Source organism: Jaculus jaculus, chromosome 5, assembly GCF_020740685.1.
Source record: "Jaculus jaculus isolate mJacJac1 chromosome 5, mJacJac1.mat.Y.cur, whole genome shotgun sequence".
NCBI classification, from domain to species: Eukaryota; Metazoa; Chordata; class Mammalia; order Rodentia; family Dipodidae; genus Jaculus; species Jaculus jaculus.
In genome coordinates, this window is record NC_059106.1 from 127,721,516 (window position 1) to 127,734,347 (window position 12,832).

Consider the following 12,832-nt stretch of genomic DNA (forward strand, 5'->3'; position numbering starts at 1 on the left):
CAATAATCAGAGAAGGCTCATGGATGCCAAGAAAACACTCTACACAATATGAAAACCTGCAGGCTCCGTTTGCATTTCACCGGGTTTTCCACCTGTGTCTCCGTTTTTCTCTGTTGTAGGATCTCACCCAGGACTCCATAGTGCCTTTTGGCAGTCTCTTTAGGTCCATTCCTGTCTTTCCTCACCTTTCATGACACCTTTAGGAGCAGCGGCACTCTTTAGCAGGGCCCTCCGTTGAGGCTGGTCTGCTGGCCGTTTGCAACTATATGGACGAGAGGCGGTATTGGGAAGGGTACCGTCGGGATGATGTGCCTGTCCCAGGGCGTCGCATCTTGATGCCACTGCTGATGCTGGCGAGGATTGTTTGACTGCGGGGATTTCTGCCACGATTGCCCAGTATCTTCAAGACTGCAAACATGCTGCCTCTGCCCCTGCTTCTCGCCACTGATCTACAATCCATCACGGTGTCCTGCCTGCACACAGTTATTATTCCGGTGAGATGATGGTTTATGGCGATATTCCCCTTTTCTTCCTCCTCCTCCTCCTTCTTCTTCTTCCTTTTTGGTTTTTCGAAGTGGGGTCTCGCACTAGCCCAGGGTGACCTGGAATTCTCTGTGTAGTCTCAGGATAGCCTCGAACTCTCGCGATCCTCCTACCTCTGCCTCCGGAGTGCTGGGATTAAAGGCATGTGCCACCACGCCCAGCTCTGTCTTTTTTTTCTTTTTTTAATTTTTATTAACATTTTCCATGATTATAAAAAAAATCCCATGGTAATTCCCTCCCTCCCCCTCCACACTTTCCCCTTTGAAGTTCCATTCTCCATCATATTACCTCCCCATCTCAATCATTCTACTTACATGTATACAATATCAACCTATTAAGTACCCTCCTCCCTTCCTTTCTCTTCCTTTTATGTCTCCTTTTTAACTTACTGGCCTTTGCTACTAAGTATTTTCATTCTAACGCAGAAGCCCAATCATCTGTAGCTAGGATCCATATATGAGAGAGAACATGTGGCACTTGGCTTTCTGGGCCTGGGTTATCTCACTTAGTATAATCCTTTCCAGGTCCATCCATTTTTCTGCAAATTTCATAACTTCATTTTTCTTTACTGCTGAGTAGAACTCCAGTGTATAAATGTGCCACATCTTCATTATCCACTCATCAGTTGAGGGACATCTAGGCTGGTTCCATTTCCCAGCTATTATAGATTGAGCAGCAATAAACATGGTTGAGCTCGTACTTCTAAGGAAATGAGATGAGTCCTTCAGATAAATGCTATAAGTGCTATAGCTGGATCATATGGTAGATCAATCTTTAGCTGTTTTAGGAACCTCCACACTGATTTCCACAATGGCTGGACCAGATTGCATTCCCACCAACAGTGTAGAAGGGTTCCTCTTTTTCCACATCCCCGCCAACATTTATGATCATTTGTTTTCATGATGGTGGCCAATCTGACAGGAGTGAGATGGAATCTCAATGTAGTTTTAATCTGCATTTCCCTGATGAGTAGTGACGTAGAACATTTTTTTAGATGCTTATATGCATGTCTATGGATTTTAATTGGAACTTTCCTGTAGAGTCGCCAATATTTACATTCTAATGAGGTTGATATAAAAAAATTCACACTTTGAACTCTTATATTTTAAATGAGGGAAAAGTACTTTAAAAGATGGGCCAGGGCTGGAGAGATGGCAAGCAGTTAAGACGCTTGCTTGCAAAACCAAAAGAACTCAGTTTGATTCCCCAGGACCCATGTAAGCCAAATGCACAAAGTGGCTCGTGCATCTGGAGTTTGTTTGCTGTGGCTAGAGGCCCTGGTGTACCCATTCTCTCTCTCTGCCAGGCATGGTGGCACACACCTTTAATCCCAGCACTACCTACATTAAAGAGGCTGTGGTAGGAGGATCCCTATGGGTTCAAGGTCAGTCTGAGACTACATAGTAAAGTCCAGATCAGGCTGGCCTACAGTGAGAACCTACCTTGAAAAACCAAAAAACAACAACAACAACAACAAAAAGAAAAGAAAAAAGGATGGCATGTACTATACAGAGAAATCAAGGATGCTGTGGAAAGGCCTCGGGTGACTTCCTGAGAACAGTCAGGGCATGCTTTCACCTGGTAGCAAGGCAAAGCTCTGAGGCAGGCCTTTATGCCCGCATGCTCTAGGAGCCCCAGAAGGCCAGAGTGAGCCAGGCGAGGGAGGATGGAGAAAGGCGAACAGAGAGCCAGAGTCATGGAAGTGCTGTGCCACTAAGCTGCCTGCCCGGCCCGCCTGCAAGTTTTAAGCCAACAATTCACATAGGGTGCTTTGTCTTATTGGCTTGTTTGTTTTTGTTGTGTTTTTGCTGTACTGGGGATAGAACCCAGGACCTCGAGTCTGCTAACAATCTCCATCACTGAGCTACAGCCCCAGTCTGTGCTCCATTATTTTTTTCTTTTTCTCCCTGAAGTAGGGTCTCACTCTAGCCCATGCTGACCTGGAATTCACTATGTAGTCTCAGGCTTGCCTCCTCACAGCAATCCTCCTATCTCTGCTACCCGAGTGCTGGGATTAAAGGTGTGTGCCACCATGCCTGTTCTGCTTAGTTTTGAAAAGAATCTCTTGACTGCTCTGAGATAGGCAGGGATGGAGGCAAGTGAGAAGTTAAGAAATGATGGCTGAGCTAGAGAGATGGTTTAGCAGTTAAGGTGCTTGCCTGTAAAGCCTAAGGACCCAGGTTCAACTCCCAGAACCCAAGTAAGCCAGATGCACATAGTGGAGTTCATTTGCAGTGGGTAGAGGCCCTGGCATGCCCATTCTATGTCTGTTTCTCTCTCTCATAAATAAATAAAAAATAATAATTTTTTTAAAAAGAGAAATGGAAGGATCACCATGAGTTTGAGGCCACCCTGAGACTACATAGTGAAATCCAGGTCAGTGTGAGCTAGAGTGAGACCTTACCTTGAAAAACAAAACAAAACAAAAACAACCAAACAAACAAACCCCCAAAAAGGAAATGAGTCCGATTACTCTCCAGTAAGTCAGGTGTCTATTCAAGGTGGATTTGAGTAAGTCCCTAAATTATAATATAGATATACTTTGGCAGGTCCTTCCAGAAGATGAACTTTAGTCTTCCCACTTTATGTTAGTATGCCCGGCTTATGTTAGTACTTAAAAAAAAAATCTTTTTGCCTGGCGTGGCTGTGCACGCCTTTAATCCCAGCACTCGGGAGGCAGAGGTAGCAGGATCACTGTGAATTTGAGGACAAACTGAGACTACATAGTGAATTCCGGGGCAGTCTGGGCTACAGTGAAACCCTACATTAAAAAGCAAATAAACAAACACACACACAAAACAAAATAGGATCAGTAGTTCTAGTACTTTGTTGTATGTTAAGTGCCGTTTACTGTTGTAAGCATTTTACATAAATTCAGTTAATCATCAGGAGCTTGCAGGTACCACTGGGCTGGAGATATGGCTTTGCAGGTAAGGAGCTTGCTTGTGAAGCCTAAGGACCCAGGTTCCATTCCCCAGTACTCACCAAAGCCAGATGCACATAGTGGTGTATGTGTCTGGAGTTTGTTTACAGTGGCTGGAGATCCTGACATGCCCATTCTCTCTCTTATAAATAAATTAAAAATATTTTTTTAAATTTAATTTATTAGTTTTAATTTCAGTGAATACAGGCAGTTTGGTACCATTATTTAGGCTCATCTGTGATCTACCCCCTCCCATTAGACCCCCCTTGTTAATGAAAATGGGTCGTGCATTGTGGAGATAGCCCCCAGTTATTAGTATGATAAATGTCTCTGCAAATCATGACCCAACATGTAACTCTGACATTCTTTCCGCCCCCTCTTCCGCAAGATTTCCCTGAGCCATGTTGGGTTCATTTTTGGTCTGCTTCAGTGCTGAGGTGTTGGGGACCTCTGAGGCTTTGGCTCTCTGATTTGGTAGGAGTTGATTTTTCTCTGCGTTGATCTCCTTCCCCTTTGTGCTGGTATCCAGTTCACAGGAAAACATCACCCTTGCTTATTTCACCAGTTGTCTTTAGTTTCAGTTGGGCCCCTTTTGAGGTATGTTGGGGCAGCTCTCTTCTTAGGATCTGCATCTATCTGGAAAAGAGAAGCAGATTCTCCAACGGAGAGTAAGTTAGCACCCGGAAAATTAAGATAACACTTACTTTTTTGATAGACAGTTTGATAGGTGTAGGCCCTCTTATACCCTGTGATTGATGGTAGCTTGATATTGTAGAGTGGGCTTGTGTTTGGGTATGGTTCTGACTTGTTTCCCAGCTCCAGCTAAGGGTCTAGTACCACTGAGTGGATCAGTTAGCCAAATCAAGAGCAGTTGGTTCCTCACCATGGCTGTGTACCACTATTGCACTTGTGTGGGCATCACATCCGGTTGTTTGTTGCTAATTAGGTTAAACAATGTGTTGCTTGGACAGATCTTGGTCATTTCCCCCAGTCGCCTATGTAGCGCCTTCTGGCACTAGACACGCTGACTGTCTGGGGACCGACTCTCTCCTGGCTTCCAGCGATATCATTGATATTTCCTGCCTCCTAACTGACTGCTTCTCCCACAATGCATAAACCTCATAGGGAATACCTGCAACCCCACTGAGGAGTGCCCCCAACACAATGGGGGCAGGGATGAGGGAAGAGAGGGTACCAATGCATGATGTATCCATAGGAAGTATGTTGTTAAGAATAATCAGAAAAAACATTTAAAAAAGAGAAACGATGGCAAGCTGGGGAGATGGCTTAGCAAGGGTGTTTGCTGCGCAAGCCTGAGGATTCGAGTTCAAGTCCCAGCACCCATAAAAGCCGGGTGTGGCCACATATGCCTGTAATTCCAGCACTGAGGGTGATGAAGACAGGCTGATTGCTAAGGCCCATGGGTCAGCTAGTCCACCCCCCAAAACAGCTCCAGGTACAGTGAGAGATGCAGTCTCATGAAAATGAAGTGGAAGAGCAAGGAGCACCCCTGATGCTGTCCTTGGGCCTCCACATGCAGCTGTCAGATGCGTCACCTGCACACACCCATGTATACACCACTCCCCCCTCCACGCCATAGTGCATACACACCAAAAGGAAAAAAAAAATAGATAGGAAGAAAGAAAGAAGGAATGGAAAGAAAAGAAATGATAAAGAGGGCTAGAGAGATGGCTTAGCGGGACTCACATAAGCCAGATGCATATGGGATCTGTTTGCAGTGGTCAGGAGTCCTGGTGTGTCCATTCTCTCTCTGTCTTCCTCTTTCTTTCTTTCTCTGTGTCTCTCAAATAAATTAAAAAAAAAAATAAACGTTTCCCAAACTGAACAGTAACATCTAACTTTTTTCAGCTTTTTTCAGGGGTTGGTGAGATTGCTCAGCACTTAAGACCCTTCTCTACAAAGCCTAATGTCCCAGGTGAGATTTGCCTATACCCATGTAAAGCCAGATGCACAAAGTGGTGCATGCATCTGAAGTGGGTTTTTTGTTGTTTGTTTTTACAGTAGCTAGAGGCCCTGGCATGCCCATTCTTTCTCTCTCTCTGCTTGCAAGTAAAGAAATAAGAACAATAAATTTAGCTTTTTCATCAGTTACCCTGGCTCCAAAACTTGCCCAGAGCCAGCCACCCTTACCTGTCACTTACATACTCAGCCGGGGATCGCTAACGATCTGTCTGTGGCTGGTCGCAGACAGCAGGTGACTACCCACAGAAGGCAAAGGGAGGGAATGTGAAAGTCAGCTCCCAGCCCCACTTTCCCCAGCCTAAGTGTTGCCAGAGGGCGGCCCGCTGAGGCAGGTTCGATGGGCCATTTCTGTTGTCCTTGGCTCTGACTGTGCAAAGGTGAGTTTGCAGATATGCTACACTCGAGTGGCACTGGAGTATTTGGTGCCACCCTTCTTGGCTCAGGTCCATGCCCTCACCAGGGGGACCTGCTGTCACCGAGATGCCCCAGGCTTGCTGTTTGTTGTCTCTGTTCCCCTCAAAGTCAGCCAGCTAGTGAGAAATACACTGCCCACTGCTCTCTCAAGGCAGGAAGCAGTGGGATGGGGTAAGGGTTGGGGAGCAGAGGTAGAGGAACCTGCAGGTGATCTCATGGGGGGCTTTGTCATCCCTCCTCTCTCCTTAGTGCACCTGACAGCCCTCAGAGGCTCACCTGAGGGGCAGTACTCCCCGGCTACCTTTCCCGTGGGAATTCAGTGCAGCCACAGTAACCCTTGAACTCTGCTGGGCCACTGCCAGCAACTCTCAAGCCTTTCCCCCTGCCTATTACAGTGACACGATGTCGTTTTTATTGAGGCAAGATTAATTTTTTTTTTTTTAAGATTTCCAAAGTGTGGTTCACATGATCTCTGGGCCTTGTCCTATGGCCTGAAGACCCTAGAGCTGCCAATTCCAATTTGCTCCAGCTTTTATCAGCAGAAGAAGCTTAAAAGACAAAAGAAAAAAAAAAAAGCTAAAACTAAAAAAAAAAAAAAAGGCAGAAAGGTTGGATGAAAACATTCCCCTTGGCTCTGACAGGCAGGACGCGGGGACAGAGGGCACCCCCGTTGCCATTCTCTTGTATCGCTGCTGTGATGGGGGGTGTTGGAAAGCTGAGCACCTGCCCAGGGACATACGACATCCAATCAACCCAAGAGTTCTCGTGACTTAGCTTTAGAGGGAAAAGGCAACGTGCAGCCAGTCATAGCAGCTCTCCAAGTGTCCCAGAGGGTGCTGAGGGGCTTGGTTATGGCCAAACTCACTTGGAACAGTTTTCCTGTCTTCCGATTCTGTTTATGTATTCTGCTCCTTTGAAATAAAATTCATCCCTCTCCCTTTCCCCTCCCCCTCTCAGTGCTCCCCCTCACTCTTTCCCTCCTCCCTCTCCCTTCCTCTCACATATTTACTTATTGGGGACCTACTATGTGCTTACCTCGCCAAGGTGAGAAAGTGGAGACATTTTTTGTTGTTCTTAAAACCATTTATTTTAAAAAATATTTTGTTTATTTGTAAGCAGAGAGATACAGAGAGAGAGAGAGAGAAAGAGACTAGAGAGAGAGAGAGCATGGGCACACCAGGGCATCCAGCCACTGCAAATGAGCTCCAGATGCATGTGCCACTCTGTGTATCTGGCTTACATGGGTACTGGAGAATTGAACTCAGGTCGTTAGGCTTGGCAGGCAAGGGCTGCTGAGTCATTTCTCCAGCCCCTTTAAAACTGTTTATTGACAACCTTTGTACGTATAGACAAAATACATGATCATAATCCCCTCCCACCACCCTCACTTCCCCCCCTCCTGCGTCCTCCCTCCACTGAATCCCTTCTTTCTAACTAGTCTCTCTTCTATTTTGATGTCATAATTTCCCCCCTACACTTAGACAAGTCTTGTGTAGGTAGCATCAACCATTGTGAGATCATGAATACCATGGCCACTTTGTGTATGGAGGATAGTATTGCAAAGCATTCCAGGTCTTCCTTTGGCTCTTCCATTCTCTCCTTCATCTTTTCTGCAACAATCCCTGAGCCTTGGAGGGTGTGATATAGATGTCTCAGTGCTGAACACTCCACTGTCTCTTCTCAGCACTTTGGTAAGTTTTTACCATTAACCATTAAAAAATTTTTTTATACATTATTGACTTACAAGGGGGGAGAGTGTGTGTATCGGGGTGCCAGTTGCTCTTTCCACTACAAATGAACTCCAGATGCATGGACTACTGTGTGCCTCTGGATTTAGGGAGGTACTGGAGAATTGAACCCAGGCCACCAGACTTTGCAAACAAGTGCCTTTAACCACTGAGCCAACTCTCCAGCCCACCATTAACCTATTTTAAGGAAAATCAGAAGAATTTCATGTTGTATAGATCGCGGATTTACGGGTGTCAATTTAGTCCTCAAAATCAGTAGCTTGATGAAAAAAATCACTTAAAAAATGTGAGCTAATTATAGTGTTTTGGTATAAAATCAGAATGAGCACCCAAGGAGTGAGCGACATGTTGAAAATATAGCTGGTTCCCATCCCATGGGAACCTCCTAGTAGAGACAATATCTACACACTGTGATCATTTAAGTTAGGAGTCACTTGTTGGGGTGGTTTGATTCAGGTGTCCTCCATAAACTTAAATCTTCTGAAAGCTAGGTTCCTAGCTGATGGAGATTTGGGAATTAACGCCTTCTGGAGGGAGTGTATTGTTGGGGCTGGGCTTATGGGTGTTATAGGCAGTTTCCCCTTGCCAGTGTTTGGCACACTCTCCTGCTGCTGTTGCCCATCTGATGTTGGCCAGGGGGTGATGTCCACCCTCTGCTCATGCCATGATTTTCCCCTGCCATCGTGGAGCTTCCCTTCAAGTCTGTAAGCCAAAATAAACCTTTTTTTCTCCACAAGCTGCTCTTGGTTGGGTGTTTTCTGGCAGCAGTGCGAACCTGACTACAACAAACACCTGGAGTCCTCACATAGTCTGCTGCTCACAGAAACCTGAGGAGCAGAGGGAAGGAGGCACTGTGGCTCTCCGTGGCACTTGATATGTCAAGGGCCCTCAGTCAGGGTGTGTTGAGTGAATGTGAAGTAAGACCCCAATTTATAGCTAGGAAACAGGTTCAAGAATAATCAAGATACAATCTCAGGTCTGTTAGTCAGTGGCAGGCTCTCACCTTGAACTCAGATGTCCTCAATGCACTCACCAACGTCATGAGACGCTTCCCTCTGGTCATTTCCTGCTACCTTTGACTGGCAGGAAAGGGCTTCCAGAGTCCACTCTCGGGAACTCTGCTGTGAGGTCTGTCTGTGTACGGGTCAGGGGTTGTCACACTGACCTCAAGTGTAGCAGGACATTTCACGTGGAGCACCCTGCCTTCTTGGAAGGTTCTCCCAGGGGTGACTTGGTTGGACTAAATGCCCTGGGTATTGGTATGGAGTTTTCAACTGTCCCCAGCTCAGTGGGAAATACTCTTGGAACGTGTTTCCTTTTAGAATTCCATGCACCCTTTCTTCACCCCACCCTCACCCCCAAAGCTGGATACAGGGAAAGCCTATGAAGAAACCACTCTCTGTTTTCATCTCGTGGCCCTTGGTTTTTCTCCTCCAGAGAGAGATGCAGGGATGAAGTAGGGTAGACCCCAGGAGGGTTGACATTTTTCTCAGGGTAACCAGGAAGCTGCTCAATGGAGAGGCAGGATTTGGAAGCCTTTCTGGCTTCCAGAGGGGCAAGGACAATTAGAACGTATGTTCAGGATGTGGGGCTGGGCCTGATGATCACAACTTCCCCACCCCTCACCGCCATCACCAGGAAATGCAGAATGGGGACAAAGTGCTGGTGTCAGAACAGGGTGGTCTTCTGGCTGAAAAGGGGAAACATGGAAGTCCATTTTTCTTTACACTCTGCCCTAAGAATGTGAGGAAGCATAGGATGCTTTCTACTAGAAGTCAGAGAGGACCTGGGTCCCAGGCCTGCCTTTGCTGTAGAGTCACTGTGTATGCCTCTCAGAAGGGAGCCGCTGCCTACCTGTCTGGGCCTCAATTTCCTGGTTAGTAGGAATGATGGCTATTCTTGATAGTCAACTAGATTGAAATAAGGAATGCAGGTTGGAGAGATGGCTTAACAGTTAAGGTGCTTGCCTGTGAAGCCTAAGGATCGAGGTTTCATTCTCTAGATCCCATGTAAGCCAGATGCACAAGGTGGCACATGCGTCTGGAGTTTGTTTGCAGTGGCTAAAGGCCCTGGTACACACATTGTCTCTCTCCCTCCCTCTCTGTCTCTAGTAAAAAAATAAAAATAACTTTAAATGAAAGAAATAAGGAATGCCTAAGTGATTAGTAAAGCATGCCTCTGGGATAGCGTCTCCAAGGATAATTAGATTGTGAGATCTCAGACCTGAATAAGTGGTCTAAATAGATTCATAACATGGTGACATGATTAGGAGGTGGTGAAAAGCAGGATATGAGGCTTAGTTGTAGGAAGTAGGCCCCTGGGTGGGGGGTGTCCTTGGAGCTTATATTTGTCTATAGCACCTTCAGTTTCTTTTGTCTCTACTTCCTATCTGTCATGATGTAAGGGCGTCTGCCATGCATTCCATCCTATGGTGGTCTGAACCCTCTGAAACAGTGAGCCCAAGTAAATTTTTCCCCCTTTGAATTGTTTCATTGGGTATTTTGACCATGGCGACTCAAAAGTAACGTAGTAGTATTCCAATGTATTATTATTGTTATTTTTAAGCATATTGTTTTAGTAGGTATTTTTTATTTTATTTATATATTTAAGAGAGAGAGAAAGAAGCAGATATATAGAGAAAATGGGTGTGCCTGGGCCTCCAGCCACTGCAAACTCCAGAAGCATGTGCCATCTTTTGCATCTGGCTTACATGGGAACTGGAGAATCGAGTCTCACACCTCAGGCTTCACAGGCAAGTGCCTTAACCACTAAGCCATCTCTCCAGCCCCAGTGTATTATTTTAAACCATGCCCGGAGGTAATTATTCCTGGGAACTATGGGGATAGGGCTTCAGGGTTCTTATAAATCCTCTCATCTCCTACCAGAACTAGTTTTGGCATTTGAGTATTCATTTACTATATAACCTCATAAAATTTTCATTTTGGGTTGGGCTGGAGAGATGGTTTAGTGGTTAAGCGCTTGCCTGTGAAGCCTAAGGACCCCAGTTCGAGACTCGATTCCCCAGGATCCACGCTAGCCAGATGCACATGGGGGCGCATGCTTCTGGAGTTCGTCTGGAGGCCCTGGTGTGCCCGTTCGCTCTCTCTCTGTCACTCTCAAATAAATAAATAAAATAAACAAAAAAAATTTTTAAAAATTTCATCTTGGGGACTTAAACCAAGGATTTGTACATTCTGTGTAATTACTATACCATTGAACTACACTCCCAGCCCATATCTCATTGATGTTCAGGCTTAAATTTGAACATACACAATTAAAATAATCTCAAAATTACTTTCGAAAAATTCTCTGCAGCTTGAGACTCTTCCCTTATGTTTTCCTGGCTTTAAGACATGTTGTCCTCTATTTTTTAAAATTGTTTTTATTTACTTGCAAGAAGAAACACAGAGAGGAGAATGGGCATGCCAGGACCTCTAACTGCTACAAACAAACTCCAGATGCATGTGCTCCAGACTTTGTGTATCTGGCTTTATGTGGCTACTGAGGAATTGGACCAGTGTCATTAGGCTTTGCAGGCAAGCACCTTAACTACTGAACAATCTCTCAAGCCCTCTATGTTGTTCTTTAATCATTGGGCTTCTGTTTTTCTCTTTCCAGAGGCTCCTTGCAACACAGACTGACACAAATATGTAGACCTACTGCAATGGCTGTTTGGAACAGAGTACCTGACCCCCAAACTGCTCTAATGTCACCTGCATATAGGTGAGCAAAGAATTCAAAATAACAGTGTCTTTAATATTCTTCCTCAGTAAGTGAGACATGGTCTCTCTTACCCACAGCCAGTGTTAGCAGGTGCTTAGCAAATAATTGCTGAGAGAAGAGGTGAATGGACGTCTTGCTCCCCTCTTGGGGATGCATCATTAGCTTGGCTGATGCAAACGCCTTCCCAGGTTGGTGGAAGTTGAGTGGAGGCTCTGGACTCTGTGTTTTCCTTTGATCTGATTATAGCTGTTGGAACTTGTCACGTGTTATGGATTGAATTGTGTCTCCTAAAATGATCTTCATTCCTTACCCTTCGCACCTTAGAATGTGACCTTATTTGGAAACAGCCATTGCAGATGTAATTAGTTCAGGTGAGGCTGTAATGCAATAGGGTGGGCCTTTAATTCACTAAGACTGGTGTCACTGAAATACAAGAGACACAGGCACACAGACATGAAGGAAGAAGGCCATTGGACAATGAAAGCAGAAACTGGAGCCAAGTTGCTGCTGGCTGAAGAATGCCACAGATTTCTGGCCATCCCAGAGAGGAAGTGGCAAGCTGAATTCCCCTGGCGGGTTGCAGAGGGAGCATGGCCCTGCCAATATCTTGGTTTTGGACTTCCACCTTCTAGAAATGTGAAAAAAATTTTTTACTTTACAACACCTAGTGAGTGCCATGGGGGAGGGAGGGAGAGAGAGTATATGAATGGGTGCATTGGGCCTCTTGCCACTGCAAACAAACTTCAGGTGTATGTGCCACTTTGTGGCTCTGGCTTTACATGGGTATGGGGGAATTGAACCCAGGCCATCAGGCTTTGCAACCATAAGCTATCTCTTCAGTTCTCTATGTTGAGTCTATGTGTGGCATACATCGGGCAATAAAATAAATAAGAGAAGCCATAAATGACCTGCCTCCTACCAGAAACAGAACAAAAAGAACAAAACTTCACCAACACCCTCTGTTCCCCATTCTTTTTTCCTGTGTATATGTTAGGGATGAATCCAGGGGCTTTCACATGCTAGGCAAGTGCTCAACCACCAAGCTATCCCCCCAGCACTCCTTCCTGTTCTGATCACCAATTATTTCAAAGGTAAGTTTCCTGAGCATTGGACGCTTCCTTTGACATGGGTTTGAGTGCCTGCACAGTCTGGGAGGGTTTGCCTCCCTTCTAGAAGCTGGTCTTGATTGCCTAGGTTACACAAGATGCAGACAGGTCTTTTGTCTGAAGAAGCCTTGCCAGTGCCTCTCAATGCCTTTCTTGTGTGCTGTTCCACTGGCCCATCCTCCTGGGGGCAGCTTTCCAAGGCTAGTTCTCCTTGGGTGCCCTTGATCAAACCCACAGTCTGGCAGACGGGAAGCGGGGCCCTCCCTCTCCATCCCCAAGGAGATACAGGAATTTGGAGGACCCGCCTCATTTCTAGTTATTGAATAACTGGCGGGGCATCAGATGTCAGGGCTGAGAAAACAGAAGGGCCTACCTGTTGGACCAATGACCTC

General features: G+C 45.8%; 1 long non-coding RNA gene across 1 annotated transcript in view; it reads left to right on the forward strand.

Annotated features, from left to right (window-relative positions):
* Positions 1–207: 207 nt before the first annotated feature.
* Positions 208–12,832, forward strand: part of LOC123460851 — a 28,329-nt gene continuing 15,704 nt past the window's right edge. The window contains exons 1-2 of the long non-coding RNA XR_006637245.1: positions 208–494; positions 11,230–11,334. This is a non-coding gene — a long non-coding RNA (uncharacterized LOC123460851). The remainder of the gene's footprint in view (positions 495–11,229; positions 11,335–12,832) is intronic.